Genomic DNA, 15,677 nt, shown 5'->3' with positions numbered 1-15,677 from the left:
ATAGAAACAATAAGTAAATATGTGTTATTTTGTGTTAAATAATATATTAGTTATATAAACTAAGGATTTGAAGTTCTATTTTGTTGAAGAAATAAATACTGTGGTCCTACCCTCAATTTCATTTTTTATGTCCTTTGAAAAGTATAATAGCACGTAATTAATACTAAAATTCTAGAGTTCTGATGTTCTATGTAAAGTACATATACGTAAATTTAAGTTCTTTACAGCCGTTAAAAAAAGATATCATTGCAGTTATCTTGATGACTCCAAATCGGACTTTTCTGGTGATGATTCCGATGAAAATCCTGAGTTATTCCCACCTAAATTCCAACAAATAACAAATGACCATCGTATCAGTGAATCTAGTAGCTCGGATGAGGGAAAGATAGCTTTGATCACTCCTGTGGATTCTCAAACATCTTATGCATCATCAGATTCCTCATATCTACCACCAATAAGAGGACGACTTAGTATTGCATCGCGGGAGCGGGGATATTCGCGTGGCTTTAGTCGTGGCCGTACCGAGGTGTTGGTTCGCCATCGGTATCTACGCCAGATATCTATGCAAAACAATGCTAACACTCAAAATAGATGGCCAAATGACACACTAAAAACAGAAAATAAAAAAATGATACAACCTGCCTATTTTCCAGAACGTAGTGTAAAACAATCGCGCTGCAGAAGCATTGGTTGTAATAAAAAACTGCAGTTCTCTGCTAAAAATTTGGGATCTACCTGTGTTTCACTCCTAATCCCAACTTTTTCACCAATTTCCATGTAGAATTTATAAATTTGAGTCTTAAAAACTAACTATTATGAAGAACTGACTGATTTCTAATGTTTCTAATGTTTAACTATAGTGATTTTGTAAGAGAAAGTTAAATTTTGAGAATTATGTTGATAAAAATTTGAATTTCGTTAATTTTGATAAAGAACAATAAAAATAAACATTAAACATTTAAAGTTATGTTTGAAATAACCTATTATTCGTAGTAAATTCTAGATTAACCCGCAAAAAATGGCTATGTCCTTTACAAATGACATTTTCATTAAATACCGTTGTCCTTTATAAAGGACATAGTGAAAAACAAGATTTTCCAATTTGATAATTTTTTTTCTATTTTTTTTATACTAACTTAACATAATGTAGTGCACTACAAAAATTTCATAACAAAACTCCAAAAAAAGTATGTCTGGTACTCAGGAGGATAATGAAATGTAATTGTTGCCATTTTTGCAATTAACGTCGTGAAAGACATCATAACAAAAAGTTAAGAAATCAAATAAATAGCCGTCATAAATATCAGCACAAAAGTGTCGTAAGTTATATCTGGCACGAATAGGGCCTCTGTCACATCCACTGCCAAAACTTATTATTGCGGCTGGCCGCAAGGAAACGCTATTTTATTTACTTCTTATTAATCTAGGAGTAAACCTTTCTTCTTGCTTTTCTTTCTTTATCCCTATATTTCTTTGATAATTGATGTGCTTACATTATTATATTATCTTTCTGATTGTGATAAGCCTAAGGGAGTTATTTTCCGGGAATTACGTATTGAGTGTATCATTTTTCTTTTGTCTCTTCTGAAATAACTGTGCTGAAAGCTGAAAAAGTTTATTTTCTCGGAATGTTTTAAGAAGCTGCAGCGTTGTAATTTTCTCTCGTAATATTCTTTTATGCTTGATTTTTTGGGTACTATCTGTCGCAAGTTTGTTTATATGAAAGTTATATTTACTAGTAACTTTGTTAACATAATATCTCAGTGAAGCGTAAAATGATAATGTGTTGTTTGCAAAAAAAAAAAACTTACTTTTGAGTTTTAAGGACTCCATATAATATTTTGTATTTTAATAAGTAATAGATAAATACTTATTGTACTCATTTTTATTAATTCCAAAATTATAACTATCATTACAGGTTGACACCGTTATTTATACGAGTAAATTGCCATGATACCTAAACACTGAATCGAAAGACATATATTTCCAGTCAGGAATACATAATTTTAACCCCATCTCCATTCAATTAATGTGTCACTTCCTTGAAATAATTTATTCCCAGTAATTTATACCAGTCACATCCGTCAGAAATAAAAAGTAAAAACATAAGACGAATACGATATCCGAGAAGATAAAGTAGCTTAAATATTTAAAGAAACATCCTTCTCAGCCAAAGAGGATATCTTATTAGCAAAGTGTCTACCGTCTATCCGTCCATCACGAGGATTTATCCAAACGAATGAACTGATTTTTAGATACACAAATAAACTATTATACGAATAAAGGCAAAAAGGGAAAACCGGTAAATTCTGAGTATTACTTCTGGGCGGATTTCCTTTTGCCGCTAAAGATTGTGCGCTTAGCGCGTTTCCCTCGACGTGGAACATTCAATATTAGTTTGCAACCGTAACGTTTTGCATTTGGTCGCTGTTGGGATTGTATCACATTTTTTTTGCCACAATTTTTAATCGTTCTGAAATCGAAGTGATATAACTAGAAGCGAATTTCAAAGCTTAAAATCACTCATATGGCTTATACTCTTACCTCGACATGGATGACAAATTGCTGATTAAATTATCACAAATAATAATATGTATAACGAGTAGGTTTATACAACCATAGTCCAAAAGCACAAACTCTTAAAATGTAAACACATTTATCACTGAATTTTATTTAATCTTTAAACTTTTACTATTTTTAACAATTCCCAATTGTTTTCAATTTGTTTAGCAAGAATTTAAAAGACGTTCTCGGCTCGAATGAAAAACAATTTGAACACCATCAGGTACTATCAACCCTATGCAGTTGTATTAAGTATAATTTTGCGACGAAAATGTATACTTAATCTGACGTCCTGGGTTCTATATGGATAGAGTATACGGTTAGGATAAATATTGGTGCATTGAACTTTCCAGCTGCATGAATATGTGCGAATCATAAACGGTGACAGCCGACTGCATGCATAATGACGTGTGTGCAAAAGTGCCGGTATTTGTTGAGCGTGGTTCACGCCGCGTGGCGCAGTGACTAAAATAAAAATGATTTCGATTGAAATGTTAACTTCGGATTGATTTTCCTTTATCTGAAGCAACATGACATTAAATATGAGCCAGGGACCCTGAAATAATTTACTTAGTTAAGTAAGCCGAAAATATTGTTTTATAATTTTGTACGTAGGTAAAATAGTCTAGGTGGTGGTGGTGGGGGGGTGTACATATTTCCAGTAATTGATTTTCAAGCCAACCGTGTAACTCTAAATCTCTGTGTGTGTTTATTAGCTATATATAACAACTACCAATTAAAATCTTGATTGCCTAACACATAAGCGTGTTCCCTTTACATACAACGTATGTACCTCAGTATGTAGCTACTTAACTTCTAGCACCGGGACAAAGATTTTCACTAATTGATATCGCGACGTATCGTAGACAAGCGCGCTAATTAGTACGTACGATACGTAAATTACATTTGTAAACAGAACATCATTACATTATTGTAATCTCTTTGTGTTAATTACGTATTCTCTCCATGTTTGAATGATGAGTATGGGAGAACGTAACCTCAAGTAAGTACCTACCTATTTATGTAACATCAAAAAAGGAAGGGGTTTTAAATTCTACAGTGTATTTTTCGGAAACCTCAATGGAATAAATTTAAATCCTTTAAACTGAGCCCATTCAGTGTTAGAAAAATACAATCTAAAAGCTAGTAAAGATACAGTAATAATTGATTAATATTGAAGTTTAGTGGGATAGGTGATTCGACACATTGATCTACAGACCCTTAGGATATTGTTAATTCTACCCTGCAGAATAGGTGTGCTAGTATTTATTATTGCCTGAAGCTGAAAATGCGTCAGCGCAACGGCAGACCTTTTTCCCATGACCGACCATATTATAAATAGTCAGCATTAAATAGGAGCATCAGCATTTGTTGGTAAAGGTCTTACTAATTTTATGTACGTAGGGGTAGAGAGAGCCTTCGCCGTATTTATGTGCTTTATTTTGAGCGGAAAACTGCTAGCACAAAAGCGTAACCGGTAACCCTGAGAAACAATGTCATCTAAGGTTACGTAGATGTTATTATACACGATGCGGTTACGATAAGAAGGCTGTTGACTGAGTGGCACCTCGCGATGATGAGACAGGCGCTGACATTGTGTACAGCAAACAACACACGAGGCTGTTTTATTTTGCGTGGTTACTCTTTCTAAAATAATTGTGATCCTGGTAAAATGCGTCATCTTTTTTCAGCCACGTCATTAACTTTTTCCATTTAGTACATAATTATAAAGTTGGAAAAGGTTGGAATTATTAAATGTTTTATTGATGGCTAGATTAATATCTAAAGGGCTTGACTTTATAATAAAAAAAAATCTCTTTGTTTATTTCGATTGTTAACTTAGGTACCCAACACATTTTTAAATCAATGACTGATACTTTCACGTTTTCACCAAAAATGAAGATCTCAAGAGAGAGAGAGAGAGAGTTTTTATAAAATGTAGGAACTGCGTACCAAATTGGTTTTAAATGTAGAGGACCTAAATACGCACATAAATTAGATCTATCATACTCAAGTTCAGAAATGTGAGGGTAACGGCAACATTTAATTTGCAAAGCAAACTCTAATTCTCCGTGAAGCTCTGTGAGATGCGAGTCAGTGATAAGGATGACGTGACGGAGGCCTGCCGCTGACGTGCGTGACTGATGCGATGACGCCGTTGACATCGTACTCACGAATCTATTGATTTGTTTTAATGGAATATACATACTCCAACCCTTTTGTATTGCTTGTATATCGCAAAATTGGGCCTCTATACATATTTACATGATGCGGAAGGAAAAAATATTAATATTTTGTTACCATTTTATTAGATATTCTATGTAATTCATTTACCTGTACGGGTACCAAGTTACTGCTGTGCGGGTAAACAGTTAAAGTCTTAGAAAGTTTTCTTTTAGCAGATTATTAACAAAACGCTGGTTTTTTTTTTTATCTCCAGCCGAAATTACCGGAGTTTGGTTTTTGCAAGGTAATGGTATTTTAAATATGCAGACAAATGAATGTACATATTTAGAGAGTGCTGGTAGCCTCTCGCCAATGTATACGAGCAAACTTGTAGGCTCCATACTTTACACACATTTATGTACAAGGTTTAAAATTAACAAAATAAGTAAGATTTTTTTTTTAGAGGTTTCTTTTTTTTTTTTTTTTTTTTTTTTTTTTTTTTTATTTTTATTGTACATTTATGCACTTTTTTTATATATTATTTCTTAAGTACTATTGTATTCTTTTAAATTATTTACAATATATTTACACAGTTCTATGAATGATTTGATGGTGCTTTCCCTCTTTAACAGGTCCGATATTTCAAAAGGTTTTACTTTAAGGTACTGGCATATAGCCATGTGTTGCACTCTTTGCCGGATAAAACGCGGACAGTCTTTGAGTAGATGGAGTATATCCTGTGGGCTAATTCAAATGCATTTGTCGAGAGTAGAAATCGTCTGTCAAATAATTTTCTAGTAATCAATTTTGAACTGATTGTCAAGGTAATACAGTTGAAAATTGAATATCAAAGCCAGACTACGCCTAATGTCATTCGAGCCGATGGTAGATGCCAAATTTCCAATATCGCGTACGAAGACGGAGAACTTTGTCAATATAGTGGTACATAAGGGTCATAATTAGTGGATGCCGACGATTTTCGCGCTGTCATCTCAACGACTGCCCACCCTTGTCGTTAGAGCAGTCGACTGGATAGAAAGCATGGAAATAACATGGTGATTGATAAACTAGGTGCAAATAAGCATAGGTATTTTATAACCACAGAATGCTTTTTGCTTAAATTTGAAAATAAAGGATATTGTTCTGCGTCCATACATCGTTCGCCCCAAGACCCCCAAGCAATGAAATAATGATTTTTATATGTGAAATTACTTAACGATTGTCACCTTATACTCCACTAGCTTTTCGCTCGCGGCTTCGCGCGCGTGGCCTACATTAGGTACCTACATATTTTACGGAACCCTATTATTTTCCAAAATAAAATTTAGCCTGTTACTCGTGGATAATGTAGCTTTCGAATGGTGAAAGAATTTAATAAAAACGGTCCAATAGTTTTTGAGTCTATTCATTACAACCAAACAAACAAAGTTTTCCTCTTTATAATATTAGTGTAGATACTTAAAGCACGGATAAGCGGGAGATTCGTTACAATAGGAAAAATGCTTCAGATTTTGAGGTTATTAGCATAACAGAAGTACATTTCCATTTTCTATCTTCTATAGGTACTTATAATAAATCTGTAGAGAGGTCAACTCTGTACATGAAATATATTTTCAAAATAACTATCAGGGGGTGATACTGATGCCAAAAATGCAATCAGTAAAATTTTTGTCTGTCTGTCTGTCTGTATGTTCCTTATAGAAACAAAAACTACTCGACGGATTTTAACGAAACTTGGTACAATTATTCTTCATACTCCTGGGCAGGTTATAGTATACTTAGGAATTCCCACGGGAACAGGAATTAGCGGGAAAATCCTTTTGTATGAAAAATCTAAACCGCTTAAGTTAGACGCTTTAAATTTCGCACGTAGGTACTTTAGTAAACTAATTCCCACGGGAACTGGAATTCGTGGGAAAATCCCTTTGTATGAAAAATCTAAACCGCTTTAGTTAGACGCTTGAAATTTGACATGTAGGTATCTTAATAAACTTAAAGCTTAGTTACAACAGGATATTGCAAAATTCCCACGTGAATGGGAAAAAACATTTGAACGAAAAAATCTAAACCGCGTAAGATAGATAAAGGGGGTAAAACGGGATCCACGCGTACGAAGTCGCGGGCGGCCGCTAGTTGCTAATAAAACTATTTATTGTCAAGAATTATATGTATAATAATGCGAATTCCCGTTCCCGTGGGAATTAGTTTACTAAAGTACCTACGTGCGAAATTTAAAGCGTCTAACTTAAGCGGTTTAGATTTTTCATACAAAAGGATTTTCCCGCTAATTCCTGTTCCCGTGAGAATTCCTAAGTATACTATAACCTGCCCAGGAGTATGAAGAATAATTGTACCAAGTTTCGTTAAAATCCGTCGAGTAGTTTTTGTTTCTATAAGGAACATACAGACGGACAGACAGACAGACAAAAATTTTACTGATTGCATTTTTGGCATCAGTATCACCCCCTGATAGTTACAGTAGAATCCCGATTATCCGGATCAATTAAAACCAGGGGTGTTCCGGATAATCGAAAATCCGGATAATCGATTTCAAAGTAAAATCAAATAATAATGAACTTTTTTCAATAGAAAGGGTTTTCAAAACATCATTTTAGAGTCTAAAAATCTAAATTTTACCAAATTTTAGACCATTGGATGAATCCATTTCTTTTAACATGAACTAAGACGACGTCCGTACCGTATTACGGTGGCGGCGCCTTCCGTTTTTTGGGTCCAGACCCTAAATCGGTAATTAGAAAACGTGAAAAATGAGTCCGGATAATCGGATATCCGGATAATCGAAGTCCGGATAATCGAGATTCTACTGTATTTTGAAAATTATATTTCATGTACAGAATTGACCTCTCTACAGATTTATTATAAGTAGGTATAGATATGTAGGAGAGACGTCTTAATTAACTTTAAATCGTAGATCGATAAAGAACCCCTTTGTCAAACCGTATGAATAGCAGCAAATAGAACTTTGCGTATTGGAAAAATAGGAATGCCTACGGAAAAGCCAAACATTTTTTAAAAAGAAGTTAATATATTTTACTTACATTTAAATCCAAAAATATCTTTATTCCGACCCAAGGGTAAGTAGGCAGTTATGTAGGTATAAATGAAAATACGTATGTAGGTACTTATTATTTATTAATGGTCATGTTCTACATTTTCTATTAAATATGGGCCCAATACATCAATGATGTCGCCATCACAACAAAGTACCATAAATGGTTTAACGAGATTCCGATATTTGTATAGGGAATAAGTTTTTTTTTTGGTATGCATAATTGCTACTTTTTTGCACATAAATGTATGTATGTACCATCCATGATGACAATAGCCTTTCTTTGTGGTAAATCGTTTCCTGGCTTCCCGAAAAGAGACTGGAACATAAAGGTTTCTTTGGGCTACTTCCTCTCTACTAATATGTTGTAACCCTAAATGTGCTGGTACGAAATGTTCCTCCATCATACTGCGTGCTTTCATTACATATTTTGTAAGAGTACTCCTTGAAATGCCAAGTAATGTAGCTATTCTGTCATCTGAATCACCGGTCCTCAGCTTCATTAAATAAGCACCAACTGTAGTAATTCGTGCTCTCTGATAGTATCTATGGCAAAGAAGATCTGAAGGACGAATCTGAAAATAAAATAAAACATCAGATTCACAGTTCAACAATAAGAAGAGCAATATTTATATAGGATTAACGACTTTTGTGTGTAACGGAATAGTAAGATGAGTGATGAAAGATAATTTATGATTTGAACGCTGAATGATGAGGAATGATTGGTCTATGGAGGAAACGAAAGGGATGAATGAGGAACGAGGATTGAGAGTGAGAATAGTGGTAGTTTAAAAGAGTAGTCTGTTGTTATGCAGGAAGTATAAATAAAACTTTACTGAGTTTATTTGGCTCAGGGAATTTTTAACTGGCTTTATAATAGTAAAAATTATGTTTAATATTATGTAAGTAATAATATTGCAATATTTTAATAATATAAGTCTATTTGTATTATACAGGGTGGAAACGATAAGTGATCTATAACACTTTTAATATTGTGTGGCTGGCATACATTTAGTATGGAGGCTGAAAACATTGAATTTTCGGATAGATCCAGTTAATTCTGTAACTATTTACTGATACCGTTAGAAAGAGCTCGTGAAGCACTTTCAGGATGAGTAACCAGTTTTTCGATATCTTGTGTAGTTTAGAAATAATCGAGTGAGATCACTTATCGTTTCCACCCTGTATAACCTGTATGGATGAGAGTAGTGGCAGATTGAAAGCAATGGAAGGAGTTGAAGGATGGGAAGGCTGATTCGGAAAAAACCTTTTTTATTATTATAATAAACTGGCATAATTATTTTTATGTATTATAAAACTGGCAGGGCTCTTACCTCTCTGGGTTGAATCCAATTTCGAACAATGTTTAATATATCTTGATTATTCTCTGTATCCAAACAATGACTTCAAGTTCGCAATAATGAACAACCACATCCAACACAAACTTGTTGGTGACCTACCGGGGCACCGGTTGGCATATCTGGAGAGTCTTGTGAAGTAGGTGTGGTATCTCTTTGCAATAATGAGTGACAAGCCCCACAGATGTAGTCATTTGCAGTAACCTGTTTAAAAATAATAATAATTAGAAATAAGTTTAAAAAAATAATCAGTTTTTTAATGTCCCGCACTTAAATTATTTTATTTTAGTATTAATTTACAGAAACCAATAACTTTACAAGAATTAGACTGATTGTATAGCCAATAACATTTTATTAAATAAGGACTTTAGCGTGCATTACCTCTAATGGAGTTAGTCGTTCCACAATTATGTTCCTGATGTTAATATGATGTTGAGTGTTAGTTCTCAGGGACATGAGCTGATGTGAATGTGTTCTAGGCTCTAGTGTTCTACTGCAAAGCACACATTTTCTGCTAAGATTTGAAGTAGATGCATTTGTGTTGTATCTTGGGCTTGGGTCCAACATGTTGTGCATATAAGATCATGAGCTGTAACCTGTAAAAATAAATAGATTCATTGCATGCCATGCCACACATACTCCTGTGCGTTGAATAAATTGAGCCGCAAACCATAAAAAAAATGATAATTCAATATTATGTGCTGTTAGTAGAATTTTGGGTCAGCGGGTAGGGTTAAACAGCTTTAGTAAATAAGCATTGTTGTTATAATAATTAATTATGACGTGTTACAAACTTAGTTACAAAAAATAATAATCTAGTAGTCTTAGTTCCAAAAAACAAAACAAAACAAGCTTTCATTGAGAGCAGGGAGATAGTGTCAAAGTAAATAATTCCTTAGATTTACACCAAAACCAGCTGGATTGTCAACATAATTGTTGTTTCGCTCATGCCTCCATTGCGCTGTACCAGCATCGACTAGTTTCTTACAAGCGAATCGGGCCTGGCTGTCCACACTGTCCAGGGTTGAACCACAGATAATAGTGGAACATTCATTTCAAGACAACCCGCCATGAGAATGGCAATTCAGAAGTTTGGCAAGGCTAGTACTTATTCATAAGATTGCAGAGCAAAATGTAGGTACTTACCGATCGAGGTGCTGCCCATTGTTGTGTATAATTAAGTTGCTCATTTTCTAACACCATAGAACCACCAGCCGAGCCTTGGCCGAGCCACACAAAAACAGTAAATCCCAGGCTGAGTATGTCGTTATTGCAATCAATCAGAGTCCGTTTGAATAGCCAAGTTTGTAGTTAATAAAGTTCCGAAAATAAAAGCTAAAACACAAACGAATCACAAAGAAGGATCAAGCAAGACAGCAACACAGCAAGAGTGAGTGAGAGAGAAAAGGTGATGCGAGTGAATGACAATTTGACTAACAAATAGGGATGTCCATTTAGAATAGACATAATCGATTAAATTGATCGTTTTTGAAAAATTTTATTTTTAAACATTGTGTTGCTATAAATATGTAAATGTAGGTAAATAAATGTGATTAAATATACATAAAATGCAATAATCCACTGAAGCGCTGCGGGCGCGGCGGATCTGCGCCCGTCTAAAGGTCTAATGATTAGACTCTAGTCTAATCGATCATACCATTATTTACTTAAATCGAATTAAAAAAGCGCATCTCTGTCTCTGCTCTGTCAAATCAATATGTCGGTGACTTTGATTTCGTTTAAATACTTTTAAAATATTTTTTCGAACTGCAACTTGTCCGATAGGTTTGGACACTTGCAAGTAAATAAATAAAATATACATAAAATTATGGTACATACTAAGTCTTTGAAAATCTTAGGGCGATTTTTATCAATGTCCTTTGTCTGCTCGATTGCATTGATGGTAAGGAGCAATGGTATTATTTATAATATCATTGGTAAGGAGGGACTGTTCTAAATACATATTATGATAGTTGAGATGGTTGAGAATATTTCCGGGTCGATCGCTTCCACCTTCGGCCTAGATAGTACCTACCTACCTACTTATACGCCAAACTATCTTATGATTGTTATGCATTGTTAAGTAGGGTTATAATAGGTACCTAATTATGATTGTTATGCATTGTAAGTAGGGTTATAAATAATTATAATTTACATAAGCAGCAGGTCAGTTATTTTTATTTAGGCAAATGTAATATTTTAAAAGACAATACGTACGATCAGATATTAAGATCAAAGATAAAGATTTCTGCTGTGAAAAAAAATATAAAACAGCTAACTTCTATATCAAGTTCCAACGTCGCTATACGTACCTACCTACTTAATGCTACTGGATTATACGTTCATAGCTCAGAAGTTTAGTCCTTTTTCAGCAGTGTTTAGTAAGAATATTATTACAAATGGGCTTTTAGGGATTTTGTTCACATGGAATAAACGACAAAGTTCTTAGTTACTTATCCAATAGGTAGTAGTAACATATATGTAGAAAACAGGAACTTAGATGCCAACGAAAGAAAATAGGCTATCAAATGTTGTTTTGGGGACTTACCTTTATAAAAATATCACATTTAAAAATTCATACCATTTGTTGTTATTTAAAAAACAATGTCAATTTTGACGATTAACTGAAAGTCTATTATCTATGAATATAGTAGCGATATATGGTATCCAGCGGCAATGGCAGTGCAAAATTTTGACAATGACTGTAGTTATCATACTTCGAGTTTGTCCAAGGAGACGGCAAAAGTCCTTTAGTTGACCATAAAGTAAACTTAACGAAAAATGTTACTTAATTGATACCGAGGCGCAACCTGGAAGCATTGCTAAGTGTGCTCCTCGTTACTGGTTCATCGGTCGTCATCGTCATTGTTTGTAAAAACCGGGTCGCGGCACGCAAATAATAAAATTAGTCTTATGTCTTCTCCCTTATTAACTTCGATGGATAAATAGCTAAACCTCCTTGCGCGTAACTGACGTTTGTTGGAAAACCGATTTTTTCAGGCCATCGGATTTTAATTTCAAAAGTCATTGACCAATCCCAGTTCATATAATAACTATTATGACGTTTTCTATTGGCCAAAAGATTTAACTCTCTAAAAATCCGCGTGCAACCATATCCTGCTTAAATATTGTGCACTTTATTGAGCACAGATTAAACAAGCTAAATGACAAATAGAATAGATTGAAATGACAGATTGCACTTGAATTACCCTACTGGACAGCATTTGGATCGCAATTACACTTGTCGGTCTCAGCTATCTTGAACCGATGTAAGTATTGTCGGTGATAGCCGTGACCGGTAAGAATTTGTGTCAGGTGGAAGGAGTATTCCACCTGAGCGAAAAGTTGGATAATGTTGTCCAGGTTTGGAAGCAAGTTACGAGTAAGGGCACCCGTGCTAGCAGTAATATACCGATCATTATTGAGGCGTTGGTTTATTTCTCGTATACCGCGCTTTACATGACTGATCGGAAATCTAGAAAAGTCGGGAGCACGCTGAGAAGACGCTGCACTTTTTGCGGCCTCATCTGCTGTTTCGTTGCCTTCCAGGCCGGCATGTGCTTTAACCCAGACGAACTCCACGCATCCTGGATGGAGACGTAAATGATTATGAGTTATTACTGCCAAGCTGTTGGTGGTGTGCATATTTGCTAACTCTTGAAGAGCAGAATGGCTGTCCGAGAGAACTGTTGCCCTTTCGGTATTACTGGATTCTGTGGCCCATCTAACAGCACGTTCAATGGCTAACAGTTCCGCTTGAAAGACGGTACAGCTGTTGTGGAGCTTAAGTTTGTAAGTTATAGGCGTTTGGTTAGGCTTCACAATGACATACGCTGCTCCAACTTTACCATCCTCCAGCTTACTGCCATCGGTGAAGATCTTGGTGCCGTCATATGGGCAAAGTCTGTCAATATCTTGCTCGGTATATGCCGAAGAGAATTTGATGCCCTGTCGCACTGCAGGGTGGGGAAGTTTTGCTGGTGGTGTGGGTTTTTGTAACTTGATGTTCGAAGGGAGATATGGGGAGCATTCCGAGAGTTTTGCACGCTCGGTGACGCAAACCTCGTGGACTTTTAGGTCAAGTGGAGTGAGCCGTGCAAGCGAGATAGCAGCAATAGTTGATACAGTACGGAAACCACGTATTATCTTAACAGCAAACCCACGCTGCAAGGACAAGAGACTTCTTTTAACCTTCTTGAATTTAATTGCATCACCCCAGATTCCGGCTGCATATGTGATAATGGGTTGGATGACTTGTTGGTATATTGTTGAGATGTTTTGGCTATGAACTCCCCATGTGGGGCGAACAAATTTACAGAGTGAACGATAGATTTTAAGAGCTTTACAGATGGTATAGTCAACGTGTTTTGTGAAGGTTAGTCTTTGATCGATTATGATGCCAAGTAATTTTATGTCAGTCTTAAATAGCAGACGAATACCACGGTGGGTGATGCAAGCTTTACGAGCAGTCGGGGTAAAGCCAATCATTTGTGTTTTTGTAGGGCCAAATGTGAGCTTTGCACTCTCTCCCCAAGCTGTTATGATTTCAAGAGCTGTGTTTGTATTGCGTTCCAGTTGTGACAAGTCTTTGGCAGTGCAGATCAGCAATACATCATCCGCATAAGCCTGCAGCTTACACCCTGACGGGAGCTCCCGCTCGAAGAGTTCATCCAAGATGATATTCCAGAAACTCGGTCCACAGACCGAGCCCTGTATGCATCCACGAGTCATTGTTTTAGAGGCGCTTGAGTCGGCATAATTAAGAGTAACTGTCCGATCATTGAGGTAGTTCGTGATGAGTTTATATATGTTTTGAGGACACTCAACAAGCTGGAGTCTCTGCAAAAGCTTGGGCCACCAGGCATTGTTAAAGGCACCTTGGATGTCCATAGACACTGCTATCACTAGTTTTTTGTCCTGGCGAGCTGATTGAATATCTTTAAGAGCTTGATTGAGGGCATTTACGGTAGAAGTTTGTTCTTTGAACCCAAATTGCTTCGGGTTCATAAAGCCTTTAGTGTGAAGATGATGAGTGAGCCGCTTAGTGATGAGCTTCTCAACCAGTTTTCCAAAGACATTTATAAGACCTATTGGCCGATAAGAAGACGCTACGTTGTAATCATCCTTGGTAGGTTTGGGTACAGCTATCACATGTGCCGTTTTCCAGATGGTCGGAAAATATGCCAGTTCAAAGCAGCGATTGAGAAGGCGGGTGATAATTTCCGGGAAGGTATGACAGACTGCGGAGATGATGTCGGAAGTAAAATTGTCGGGTCCGGGAGCTTTTTTGGGATTCATACTATCAATGCATGAGATAACTTCTTCTCGTGTAAATTCTGTATCATTAGGAGTGTTTGGGGTGTGATGACTTTGTTGCCTAGTAGTTTTGTGGCAATCAAGGCTATCAGTCGTATCATCATTGTAAAAGTTTTGCAATAGCTTTGCTGCCGTCTCTTCGCTATTTTGAGTATGCACTCCGTCAAAGGAAAGAGTGACTGCGGGCTTCGGTGGAGGTGCCCGTGTAAGAAGCCGGTTAGTGAGGGACCAAACATCCTCCTTCCCCTGACGGGTGCAAAACTCCCGAAAGTTTGTGGTAGATGCTTCTCTCAACATTTCTGCATACTTATGTTTAGCTTCAGCTCGTTCGCGTAGCACCTCCTCCAGATTATGGCCACTTCGTGCCAGTTGCTGAATTCTATGATGGAGGTGGATGACAAGCCGTTTTTGTTCTTCCAGCTCATCACTCCACCATGGGTTGTACGCGAGTTTGCCGCGCTTTCGGGGAAGAGATTTGTCGCATGTTTTAGTTATGGTTCTGTAGAGGATGGAAATGAAATCATCCACACCATCCTCGTTTAAAGTCTCGATAGAAGTATTTTTTAGCGTCGTCTTATTCACAAACTGTTCTAGTATATGGCGAAAAGCTTCCCAGTCCGCGTTATTTGTATCATACTTAAAAGTGGATTTTCTCTTAACTCTCTGAATATCAGACAGATTATGTAACAGAGTAAATTCTATCGCGTGGTGGTCTGAAGAGGGGCAGGCTTCGATTTTTACTTGCCAGTTATCAATTTTATCGACGATGGAATCCGACACCATCGTTACATCTATAAATGATGTGCGTCTCACACCAAGTGCGACAGTTTCGTAGGTCGGTATAAGGCCTGTGTTTGAACGACGTAAAATACAAACCAAAATTGCCAGCTGCATATTTAATAACTAATTATATTGTCGAGGCACTGAGAAGTCATTTTTGTGAAACTTAGATGATGTTATTACAAAACTTCTCACGCCCCGCTCGAAACATAGCAGGCAGCGACATAAATCTGAGTTAAAAGTTAATTTTGTCAATCCGGATAATTCCTCAAGGTTTAATCAGACTAAGTTGGGTGTAATTAATGTTCACTAAGGCCACACAATCTAGGAAAGCTTCGGCTTAGCCCGCTACGGAAATCGGGAGTTTGGTGCGTCGCGACGGGCGCGGGATCTTGCCCACTAGCGCCGCGGCAGTGCTTCGGAGA

The 15,677-nt window shown here is 36.5% G+C and overlaps 1 long non-coding RNA gene across 1 annotated transcript; it reads right to left on the bottom strand.

Annotated features, from left to right (window-relative positions):
* Nucleotides 1–7,886: 7,886 nt before the first annotated feature.
* Nucleotides 7,887–10,643, bottom strand: LOC135071473 (uncharacterized). Its single transcript, XR_010257258.1, has 4 exons — nt 10,303–10,643; nt 9,538–9,752; nt 9,133–9,360; nt 7,887–8,373 (listed from the first exon to the last, which is right to left on the bottom strand). It is a non-coding gene; the product is annotated as an uncharacterized LOC135071473 (long non-coding RNA).
* Nucleotides 10,644–15,677: the final 5,034 nt, after the last annotated feature.

This window comes from Ostrinia nubilalis, chromosome 4, assembly GCF_963855985.1.
Source record: "Ostrinia nubilalis chromosome 4, ilOstNubi1.1, whole genome shotgun sequence".
Lineage (NCBI taxonomy): Eukaryota > Metazoa > Arthropoda > Insecta > Lepidoptera > Crambidae > Ostrinia > Ostrinia nubilalis.
Note: the sequence above shows the minus strand (reverse complement) of the source record. Positions and strands in the feature narration are given on the sequence as shown.